Raw genomic sequence first — 9,786 nt, forward strand, 5'->3', positions numbered from 1 at the left:
GGTGGTGCATGTTCCCTAACTCTGGGGCCCAGTAGGTGCAAAGCACTAAAAAAAGTTTCAGTGTGTGGAAAATCTACATATTGAAGATTGAAAATCTACATATTGATGAATCCTCAGCCAGGTGTAGGCAAGAATTCTACAGCCAAACTACTTCAGTGTTCTAACCAAAGCATATGGTTAAAAAAATCACTCACAAAGTGATTTAATATATCATCTCTGTTTAAATAACTTCAGAGTGCGCTGAAGGTAAAAGCTTCATTTTCAATCCTATATATGAAACACAGTAACTATTACTTAAATAATTGGAAAGTCAAGCTGCCTTTCCTAGGTGGGCTTTCCATTTGGGTGAGGACTGACACAAGAAGTCACACAATTTCTTAGGGGACAATTTTATGACAATAATAGCAGCAAGGTATACACTCTTGTATATAAACCACAACATCAGAATTCCTGACCTTAGTATAACAGAAGTTCCAAAAGCACAGCAAATTAGGTAATCTTTAAATGTTAAGATAATGCTCTGCAGGTAGGAATCACTATCACGATTCCTGTCTTTCTGGGAAAATTATCCCAAGGCAGTTATCATGTGCAGTCTTGGGTGGAGTTTGCTTAAACATGACTATAACTGCCGCCAAGGTGGTTAGGACACACCCATGGATGTGGTGAAAGAAGAATGAGATGACTCAGGCAACATGTTGCTCATATCCATCAGGTGGAAAAAGATTTTAATAGCATGGCTCACGAGCCATCACCTATGCATTCACAGTCACCTTCCATGGGAACAGATACTCAGGGCCTCCCTGGAACACTCAGCACCATCCACAGCTCATGGGTATTGATGGCTAGTAGCAGCTGTTGGTATAGCAATGTGTGCAGGGCTGCTCTGACCCCAGCTGTCCCAGGTGCAGCACTAAGCTTGTTGGGGGGTTGCAGCACCATCTTGTATTTCCTCCTTAGCTGGTGCCCAAGGCCCAGCTGCAGCAGTATTGCCAGGGCTGCCTGCTCACTCCCTGCACACAAATGTTGCCCAGCCCGGAGAGCATGATCCCCCATTTCTTATATCTCTCCTCCTGCTCTCAATCCAAATGTCAAATTTTTCCTGTCCCCTCACCCATCTAAAGTAGGGTGGCAGTCACTTGTCTTTATCATTCTCTATTCCAGTCTCTTCTCAGCGTCCTTGATATCATTTATGTGCTAGGTTTTACTTATTTGGATGTCATTGAGCCCAATCACTTTCATTTATAAAGAAGGATACTAATGGAAAAGTGCTTGAGGTTACTCACTAAAACTCACAGTGGTGCTCATAGGTATAGTATCTCAAAGGGCACAGACACCTCAAAGCCCATTTGCCTCTAAATAAATCCAATTATTAGGTGATACAGCAACTATTAGGTGATACATAGTACAAATGAAAGAACAAAACCTTTTTTTTTTGCATTTTCTTTGAGATTACCAGCAAACATCTGTTTTTTTTTAACCCTCAAGGATATGTTTATTGATTTTAGAGAGAAGGAAAAGGAGAGGTAGAGAGAGAGAGAGAGAGATATCAACTGGTTGCCTCTGGTACACGCCCCTACCAGGGACTGAACTCACTACCGTTTGGTGCAAGGGATGGTGCTTCAACCTACTGAGCAACCCAGCCAGGGTTATCTGTCCTGTCTTTCTCATCTTCCCATACACCAGCTGAATGGGAAGAAGTATTTTTACCTCTCTATCTTCCTCCTCCTCACCTCTCCATGCCAGGGCCCCATCACTTCTTTCTCTAAACATTTGGTGAAGCAGTTAATTAATAGAAGGAGCTGTGACAGGGTCCTGAGATCTTCAGGGTCCTCAGGTCTTGCCTGTAAAAGGAGGCATGAGAAAGAGTGCTCCTTCCTAGCCCAGCCCAAACATATGACAGCCTCTCAGTGCCCAAGTCCTGTGTTTAATTATGCTGAGTCTTTTTTCTTTCCTCTGTCTTTTATTATCCTAACTTGATAAATGCAGCTCTCAACCCAGGAAGCATGGATAAAGGAGAGGGAAGATAAGAATGCTGTGGAAGTAATAAGGGTGGGGAGAATGGAGACACCAAACACAGAAGTCTGCAAGTCTAATGTGCAGGAAAATGATATAAAATGCTTGTTTAAATGCAAATTCCCAGGCTTCCCTAAGTCTGTGAAATTTGGATTCAATAGATCAGAGGTGGAAGTATTGGATCCCAGAATCTACATTTTTAAAGAGGCGTTCTGATAATATTGTAAAAGTGAGTCTTAGATCTTTACCTGTCATAAAGGAATCAAGCACCCGTGGCTTGTGCTTCCTGATGGAAATCAGCACTTCTTCCTGGTGTGTGTGCTGTCATGCTGCTTCCCAGAGGTGGCCAGGAACCCGTTGGGAGGGATGACCCTCCACAAGCCCAGCCTCACCCATTTTCCTTGCTAGACCTTACAAACACTGTTGTATGTTCTGTGTGTGCTGATGTGAAGAGGTGAAATTGGCTCAGCAACGCTATTTTTTAACCCTGCACAGGTTAATTATCTCTTGAATAATAAAGTTAATTTTAGAACTAAAATAGAAGAAAGGATAGTGTTTTGGTCCAGATTAGAAGGCATACTTGTCCACTCTACAAATCTAGACACACAGGAAATCTTGAAAGGTGAGGATGCCACAGTCCACATTTTCAAAGATGCTCTCGTCTTGTGTTGAGTCACTGCTTCTTTTCTTTCCTCCCTCTTTTGCCAGTTGTTCTTGCTGTCTTGTGTTTTTAAAGCATGTTGTAGGATGTTGCTTGACTGTCAAAGATAACAGAACCACCCATCAAATGTGAAGTTCCCTTGGTCTATCTGGTGAGCATTTAGAAGGATTTTGTTCCTTGTTCTGAGATTGGAGAATGGCACCACTTTAATGAAAGCACATCTGCTGAGCTTGTCTTCGGCTTCAGTGCCTGGAAATAGAGATAAGACACACCCTTCTCCTGCTAACTAGAGCTCATACCTCATTAAGGCAAGTTTTCCTTTGACCCACAACGTCCCACCTCCCAGGCTGTACACAGTGTTGGGTAACAAGGCAGCAGGCATTAGAGTGGCTTCATCCTTCTGGTTGACTTGCCCTTTCCTGATTCCTGTCTGCCAGAAGGTTCAGAGCCACAGCAGCAAAGAGCACTGTTTGCTCTGGGAGCCTGTCACACATGTGCTCCTGCTGAACATACGGGAAAGAGAGGAGGTGGAGTTGCCAGTGATTTAATGTGGTCTTATTGGCAATTTAGTTAAACCTGCTGGGCAGCACTGTCCCAGGGCAGGAAGATGAATGCACATTTTAGTGATTGAATCAGCTGGCATTTGAAAGAGGAGGAGCAAGAGACAGGGATCTCCCTGGGAGGTTTGACAGGTAAAAAAATGACCCAGGAAAGTCCCTGATAATGTATCCCTGGCTACAGGACTGGCAGAAGGTCCTGAAAACTGATGCATATTTACCATAGTTTGTTAAAGATTTCTGCTAAAACTCCCTGGTAGTTGCACCTGCACCCAGAGGACAGGGTTTCACATATTGCTATCTTCTACCCACATGCTTTTGGTTAAATATCAACTCTCAATTATTTTTAGTATTGCAAATGTACAATTGTGGTAAAAAAAAATCCACAGACTATTTTTAGTTGACTTTTTAAAGTACTTTTATACTGAAATCTGAAAATGGGGTGTGCTTCATGCTTTAAGAATTCATGTACAGAGAAGTAATAAAGCCCCACTGGGTAGATCTCCATTTGCAAGGGGACGTTTGCCCAGTTCCTGATGACTCCTCTCAAGGGCTCTCATCTATAATCCAGGATGTCTTGGGATTCAACATTATCGACCCCAAGACATTTAGCTAGTAGGAGAGATGAAATTAAGTGTTTGCATTTCTCCCTTTCTCTTTTGACAAAATGAATGGGAGCCACAAATGTTATAATGAAGCACACTGTGTGTGCTGAGCATGTGTGGTGTTGCAGAAAGGGCATAGAGTCTAGAAGTGCAGAATGTGGGCTTGAGACCCAGCTCTGCTACTTAGCAATATAGGCTTAAGCGAGTCATTTAGTCTCTAAGCAGTAGATCCTCATCAGTATAAGGTTATCATTGTCAGTATCCGCCTTTCCTCATGGGGTGAGTATGAATGTCAAATAGATGGTAGATATGAAAACACTGAGCAATTACAGTATGGTCTAGGGCTCTAGTACTGATAAGTATCCTATATGGTAACAAAGCAGTGTCCTAGGTTGAGAAGTCAGTAATACAGCAATTGAGTGTGGAATTTTCTTTATACAAAGAGATAGTCCACCCCAAATAATTGCATATTAACCTGCAGCATACTTTCTAGTTTCTCTTCAAGCTGCAATTGTATGGCAGGAAGTATCAGAGCATGTACCCTCATGCTGAAATCAAGAAAACTTGGAACAGAAGAAGAAGGTCTGCAGTCTCACCGCTAAACCACAGCCATGCCCAGGGTATAGGTCTGGTCTTTTTCTTTTCTCTGTCTCTCCAAGAGATCTCGTTCAGTCCCACGATGTTAGATACCATCTATATGCTGAAGAAACTGAAAGTTACTGCTACAAATGGAAACATTCCCCGAGTTCCAAACACTTTTTCAATTAAATTTTCAATTTTCAGTGCCTCACTTGGTTGGCAGTAGAAAATTAACATGGCCTCTACAGAGCACTAATCTCCCCTTAAATCCACTCCCCACTAAGACTTATTTTATCTCAACAAAAGGCAGAACCCTCACCCAATGGCTCAGACCAAAGTCATAGGAACCATGCATGCTGGACTCTGCACGGGAGTCCACAAGGGTTCAAATCCCAACTCTGCTTACTAGCTCTGTAACTTTGTAAAAGTAAGTCTTCCATGTCTCGGTGTCCTTATCTTTAAAATGGAGACAATATTGTACCTATCTTTTCAGATTTTTTAAAATGAAGATTAAATGTCTTAATATGTGTAAAGCACTCAGAACAGTGCCTGGCACACTATAGTTTCTTTGTAAGGATTTGTTATCATTACTGTTTGCTCATGCATCACCTAAATTGCATTAACAAGTACTGTCAGCTCTGCTTCCAAAGCACACACCGAGTGTAATTACTTTTCATTATGCCAGTACCACAACCTCAGGCCAGACCGTTATTCTGTCTCAGTTGTATTTCTATACCCTTCCTAACTTGACTTCTGTCTTCACTTTCCCTCTGCTCAATGTCCATCCTCTGCAGAGCAGCTAGAATCTAGACTCCTTACCAGCAAATCCTACCTGCACTGGACATGTATTTTTTCCAGTCTCATTGCTTCTCTCCACTTCATTCAGGTTGGTCTAGCTTGCCATGATTGTTCTTTTGCATCACTGAATTTTCAGCTCAAATGGCCCCTTTTCCACAGACCTTCACAGTCTTCAGAGTCAGGAGAAGCCTCTTCTACCAGTCACTGCCCATCAATGTTATAGCCTTCTTTGTTATTTGTAGGCATAACAGGATCTGAAATGATCATATTGACAGATCTGAGGTTTCCTGTTCATCATTTCCCATGATATGTTAAGTCCTTGAGTGTAGGGACCCACTTTGCTTATTTTGTTACTATGCCCTGACAATATTGAACTTGACCTGATTCTTGTTATCTTAGAAAATAGTGAAGGCTAAGAAATCCTTCATCCTTTGAATTCTCAGAAATGCCCTATTTTCACAGAACCATCATCCCCAAATGACTTAAATAAGACTCATGGATACCCTACTTTCTTCACCTATAACATTGCCAGACACAGACTCTCCAAATTCCCATTCTTTGCCTCATAAATTATTAGCTAAACTGCTTGTCTCCACTGGTCAACTTGAACAAAGTGCTTGGTAACTAAACTTTGGCTAATACTCTTTCCTTCCCTCAGGCCTCTCAACTCCAGCACAACCCCAGCCTGAGCCAGAAGACTGGCAAGAACATGTTGGCCACAGAGTAAAACATTCTCTGATCTATAATCTGATCAGGCCACTCCATCCCAATCTTACCTGTCTGATTCCTTCTAGCCTTTTTTTATTCCTTCCCACAAAAGAAAACCCTTATTGCCTCACCCTTGATATGTTTACAGATCTTATGGTCATAGCACTCTTCCTATTGAAATAATTTCTTCCTCTCCTGGCAAGAATCCTTTTGAGTAAAGTCTCTCTTTAATAAATCCACTTTTTGGAATCTGACCATCCCCAGTGTCTTAAAGGTGCCTTGTACATGCGAAGTGCCTAGTGGATATTTTCTATGGAAAATAAAAAATACATTGCTATTTGGGATTCTAGTCAAAATATTGTAGCTTTAGTATGGCAACTCTATCAATGGTGAATCCCAATGCTCACTGCAGAAAACTGCTATGGTAAAGCACATAGTCAGTTCCACTGCATGCTGACTTATGGCCACAGAGATAGAACCTTAGGAAAGAAAAGGTATTCGGGCTGAGAATGGGTGGCTAATGGTCAGGATGGAATTGTCATTCATGGGAGTGTACACAGAAAGCCCTATAGGCTCCACCAAAAAACTACTCTACCTAATAAATGAATTTGGCAAAATAGAGGGATACAAAGTCAATATTCAGAAATGATGGCATTCTTGTACACTAACAATGAAATATCAGAATCAGAAACTAGGAAAAAATCCCACTTACTATAGCAGCAAGAAAAATAAAGTACCTAGGAATAAACTTAACCAAGAAGGTAAAAGACCTGTACTAAAAAACATAACTATAGAATGCTGAAGGAAGCAATTAAGGAAGACACAAATAAATGGAAGCATATACTGTGTTCATGCATTGGGAAAATTAACATTGTTAAAACATACATACCACTCAAAGTAATCTATAGATTCAACACAATGCCTATTAAAATATCAATAGCATATTTTACAGACCAGAGCAAATATTTCAAAAATTTATATGGAACCAAAAACAATCCCAAATAGCTTCTGCAATCTTGAGAAAGAGGAACAAAGTTGGAGGAATCACGATACCTGATATTAAACTGCATTAAAAGTCCACTGTAATCAAAACAGCCATAAGAATGGATACATAGATCAATGGAACAGAATAGAGAGCCCAGAAATAAACCCATGCTGCTATGGTCAATTAATGTTTGATAAAGGGGGCAGGAGCATAAAATGGAGTAAAACTAGCCTCTTCTATAAAGGGTATTGGGAGATCTGGGCAGGTACATGCAAAAAAATGAAACCAGACCACCAATTTACCCCATACACCAGAATAAACTGAGAATGTATAAAAGACTTAAATATAAGCCATGCCACTGTTAAAGTCCTAGAGGAAAACATAGGCAGTAAGACTTTGGATATCCCATGCAGCAATGTTTTTGCTGTTATATTTCCTAGGACAAGGGAAATAAAGGAAAAAAATAAACAAATGGGACTATATCAAATTAAAAAGCTTCTGCAAAGCTAAAGAAGACATCATTGAAATGTAAAGGGAATCAACTGTATGGGATATTTGCCATAACAAAACATATTAGCCAACTATACCTTGGACAAGGGTTTGATCTTCAAAATACATAAAGAATCCATATGACAACAACAGGAAGACAAACAATCCAGTTTAAAGATGGGTAAAGGACCTGAACAGACACTTCTCCAAGGAGGACATACAGAGAGCCCATAGGCATATGAAAGATGCTCAACATCACTTAGCCATCAGAGAGATGCAAATTAAACCCACAATGAGATAGCACCTCACACTGGTCTGAATTGAGATCATTAATGAATCAACAAACAAGTGCCGATGAGGATCTGGAGAAAAGGGAACTCTAGTCCACTGCTGGTGGCAATACAAACTGGTGCAGCTGCTATGGAAAACAGTATGGAATTTCCTCAAAATACAAAAACGGAATTGCCTTTGAATACAGCAATTCCACTGCTGGTATTATACCCTAAGAGTCCTGAAACACCAATTTAGAAGAACCTATGCACCCTAATGTTCATAGCAGCACAATTTATAATAGCCAAGTGCTGGAAGCAACCTAAGTCTCCATCAGTAAATGAGTGGATCAAAAAACTGTGGTACATTTACACAATGGAATACTACACAGTAGAAAGAGAGGAGGAACTCCTACTTTTGGGGACAGCATGGAAGGAACTGGAGAGTATTATGCTAAGTGAAATAAGTCAGGCAATGAAGGACAAATACCATATGACCTCACCTGTAAGAGGAACCTAATGAAGAAACCAGACAAAGGAGCAAAACAGAACCAGAGGCATGGAAACAAGAAACAGACTGACAGTGACCAGAGGGGTGGGGGAGGGCCTAATGGTCCAAAGAAAAGGATAGGAATAGTCAAGGAACATGTATGAATGACCCATGGACATGGACAACAGGGTGGGGATTGACTGTGGGAGGCAGGTGTGTGGGGTGGGAATGGGTAGGGCACTGGAGAGCAACAGGGGAAAAATTGGGACAATTATAATAGAGCAACAATAAAATATTTTTTAAAAGAAGGATTGTCTTTCAATCATCAACTCCTTATTCACTTGCAGAAAAAAATTCATGCCTTGGTCTTCCTAAGATCTTAGTTCCCTCGTTCCCCAACCAATCCTTCACACCACCTGGTGTGGATTGTGAATAAAGATGAGATTAGTGTGATGCTGTGTCTGAGTATCTTCAGGAGCCTAAATATCCATGTAATCAAAGGGTATTATTAAAAATGAAATATCCTACTTTTCAAGCAGATATTTAACACCTTATAAACTTGTGTCTAAATTTGTGTTGTACTCCCGACTGTACTTAAAAAATCAAAACCAGTAGAAACAAAACAGAATAAAACATGTCATAAACACTCCCCCACCACACACACATACACACAGCCAAAGTTTTTAAAACTTTTTTCTTCTTTTTAGGGGTGATTGCCCCTGCTTAGTCTCTTATCCTTTAGTATGGAGTATATAGCTGACTACAATGTTATAGGAAAAATTATCTTCACCCTGGAAAGATAGAAGCTCCTATATTTTCTTTATACTGTTTAAACAGTTGTGATTAAACAAACAACTTTCCACACCAGCTTAGATTTTCCTCTTCCTGTGACTAATCTAAACATCCATCTCAATTGCAAATATGTTAAATGATAATCATGACTGAGGTACATAGCTAATTTGAGTTTATTGCCTTTTTATATGGATAACACATATGAGCTTTCCAAGTTAGTATAATAATTTTTCAAGACCCATAAAATATGCTTCATTTTATTGTAACTGTATTTCCATTTTGAGTTAATTTATTTAAGAAAGTTTGCTCACTGCTATTAGGGAATCTATCTTAGGGCTGAGCATGAAAAAGGCTATTCATTAATTCATTATTGATAGATTAATCAGGGCAGGAAACTGCCATTCATGGTCCCTGGTAGTTACACAGCACAGTATAAAAGTCCTGACACCAGCTGTTTGGTGAGATGAGAGTCATTTTGAACTTATAAGAATTAGAAATGGCTAATGACTAAAAATTCCTAAAAACAACATTCAGATTATTTTTAATGTTTCACAGGATGTCAGACAACTAACAGTTAATTTATTGAGTATTTTCATTGTGCCCAGTGTTGTGCTAAGCACCAATAAGTAACTTAAAAGGGTATGAGAGCCATTATGTCAATGTGACTTTAAGAAATCTATTTTATTTTGTTGCCATTTGCTTACATCAGATTAAGCCTTTTGACTTTATTTTCCCTGAGTTGCTGCTAGATGTACTCACTGATTCCAGCTGAAATTAGCTCTATTTCCCTGAGTTTAATCTTCTTGACAGTTATTGATAATGCCATTTCTCTATCCCAAT

The sequence above is a fragment of the Phyllostomus discolor genome, chromosome 7 (assembly GCF_004126475.2).
Source record: "Phyllostomus discolor isolate MPI-MPIP mPhyDis1 chromosome 7, mPhyDis1.pri.v3, whole genome shotgun sequence".
In the NCBI taxonomy this organism is placed as follows: Eukaryota; Metazoa; Chordata; class Mammalia; order Chiroptera; family Phyllostomidae; genus Phyllostomus; species Phyllostomus discolor.